Source organism: Bubalus bubalis, chromosome X, assembly GCF_019923935.1.
Source record: "Bubalus bubalis isolate 160015118507 breed Murrah chromosome X, NDDB_SH_1, whole genome shotgun sequence".
NCBI lineage: Eukaryota > Metazoa > Chordata > Mammalia > Artiodactyla > Bovidae > Bubalus > Bubalus bubalis.
Window position 1 is genome coordinate 104,772,108 of NC_059181.1, and position 3,038 is coordinate 104,775,145.

A 3,038-nucleotide genomic window follows, 5' to 3' on the forward strand; every position below is an offset into this window, starting at 1 on the left:
GTCAATGAAGCAGAAGTAGATGTTTTTCTGGAATTCTCTTGCTTTTTCCATGATCCAATGGATGTTGGCAATTCGATCTCTGGTTCCTCTGCCTTTTCTAAATCCAGCTTGAACATCTCAAAGTTCTCAGTTCATGTACTGTTCAAGCCCAGCTTGAAGGATTTTGAGCACTACCTTGCTAGCATGTGAAATGAGTGCAATTTTGCGGTAGTTTGAACATTCTTTGGCATTGCCTTTCTTTGGGATTGGAATGAAAACTGACCTTTTCCAGTCCTGTGGCCACTGCTGAGTGTTCCAAATTTGAGTACAGCACTTTCACAGCATCATCTTTTAGGATTTGAAATAGCTCAGCTGGAGTTCCATCACCTCCACTAGCTTTGTTTGTAGTAATGCTTCCTAAGGCCCACTTGACTTTACATTCCAGTATGTCTGACTCTAGGTGAGTGACCACACCATCGTGCTTATCTGAGTCATTCAGACTTTTTCTGTACAGTTCTTCTGTATATTCTTGCCACTTCTTCGTAATCTCTTCTGCTTCTGTTAAGTCCTTACCATTTCTGTTCTTTATTGTACCCATTTTTGCATGAAATAGTCCTTTTGTATCTCCAATTTTCTTGAATAAATTTCTAGTCTTTCCCATTCTATTGTTATCCTCTATTTCTTTGCAGTATTCACTTAAGAAGGCTTTCTTATCTCTCCTTGCTGGTCTTTGGAACTCTGCATTCATTTGGGTATATTTTTCCCTTTCTCCTTTGCTTTTCGCTTCTCTTCCTTTCTAAGTGGTCTGTAAGACCTCCTCAGACAACCATTTTGCCTTCTTGGATTTTTCTTTGGGATGATTTTGGTCACTGCCTCCATACATTGTTACAAACCTCCATCCATAGTTTTTCAGGCACTCTGTCTATCAGATCTAATCCATTGAATCTATTTGTCACTTCCACTGTATAATCATAAGGGATTTAATTTAGATAATACCTGAATGGCCTATTGTTTTTCTCTACTTTTTTCAAGGTAAATCTGAATTTTGCAATAAGGAGCTCATGATCTGAGCCACAGTCATCTCTAGGTCTTGTTTTTGCTTAGTGTATCGAGCTTCTCCATCTTTGGCTGCAAAGAATATACTCAATCTGATTTCAGTGAAAGTAAAATCCAATGCTGTGAAGAAGAATATTGCCTAAGAACCTGGAGTGTTAGGTCCATGTATCAAAATAAATTGGGTGTGGTCAAACAGGAGATGGCAAGTGTGAATATCAACATTTTAGGAATCAGTGAACTGAAATGGACCAGAATGGGTGAATTTAATTCAGTTGACCATTTTATCTACTACTGTGGGCAAGAATCCCTTAAAAGGAATGGAGCAGCCCTCATAGTCAACAAAAGAGTTAGAAATGTAATCTCAAAAACAACATAATGATCTCTGTTTGTTTCCAAGGCAAACCATTCAACATCACAGTAATCCAAGTCTGTTCCCCAACCACTAATGCTGAAGAAGCTGAAGTCAATCGGTTCTATGATCTACAAGACCTTCTAGAACTAATATCAGAGAAAGATGTCCTTTTCATCATAGGGGATTGGAATGCAAAAGTAGGTCAAGAGATACCTGGAGTAACAGGCAATTTTCGCCTTGGAGTACAAAATGAAGCAGGGCAAAGGCTAACTGGGTTTTTCCAGGAGAAGACACTGGTCATAGATAACCCTATGGGGGAATAAAATGAGAGCAAAAGCCGGTGGACATCTAAATAGCACCCCTTTCACTGTTGCTTTATCTACCTCAAATTCTTATCACTATGTAACATTTTATTTTATACTTTTTGTATGTTCACTCTGAATCTTCCCCTACAAGAATGTTAATTTGGTGTCTTATTCAGTACTCTGCATCCAGAGCCTGGACCAGTGCCTGGTACATAACAGGGATTTAATAAATGAATGGGAGTGGGGTAGGGAGTCACATCAGAATCAGACGGTTCCTTCTTAACTGGAGAAGTAGCAAAAAGAGAATCGGATGGATTGGATGATAGCTGGAATCAGAGTAAAGTCGCCTTGACAGACAGTACTATCCTGAACACTCCATTAGCTAAAGTGAAGTGAAGTGAAAGTCGCTCAGTCGTGTCTGACTCTTTGCGACCCCATCCAGGCCAGAATACTTGGAGTGGGGTAGCCTTTCCCTTCTCCAGGGGATCTTTTCAACCCCAGGATGGAACCCAGGTCTCCCGCATTGCAGGTGGATATTAACCAGCTGAGCCACAAGGGAAGCCCTCACTAGCTAAAACTTTTTTCATACTCTTTTAAAATATTTTTCTATACCAGCGTTATGGGATCTTAAGTCCCAAATTACCTTTTCCGGGCCGAGTGCTTATTTCTTTGTGTTCCCACTGCCCCCTCTGCCCACTCACCCCAAACCATCTCATCCAACCATGACAGGTTTCATGAAAGCCTTGGCATGCACCCTCTTGCCCCACCAGAGTTGCAAGAAGGTGAAGGCTACAATTCGTTGTTCAGTTATTTCCCTGCCCCTCTGAGAGTGTGGCACACGGTAGGCTCAAATGAAAGAGTGCCTTGGGTAGGCCTCGTAAACCAAGATCCCTTGTTTGCAACAATGTCAGGCAACTTTGCTGCTTCTACTGAAGGTGGTGATACTGAGAAATACGGCTGTTGCGGGAGGCTTATAGTAATGTACTTCGTGTGTTTGCGGACAGCAGGTCAAGGGCCCGGGATGGTCGCGCAAACAGGCATCCGGAACCTAGGCCTTCCCTTGCCCCAGCATCCGCAAAGGCCTATTAATCCTTAATATTCAAATTCCGCCCACTAAACCATCCCCTCGGCGCCCAAGCCGCCTCTTTTCCCCAAATGACGGCCGTTGGCAGCCAATCGGCAGCTAGACAGGGCGTCCGCCCCCTTTTCCCTCGCCGGAACGGACACCGAGTCCCGCCAATTGGGGGCGTCGCCACCGAGGCCCCGCCCCACCCCGACCGCCGCATCCAATGGCGCGCCAGCTCGTTCAGGCACCGGGGGCGGGGCGCAGGCGCGCAGGTGCAGCT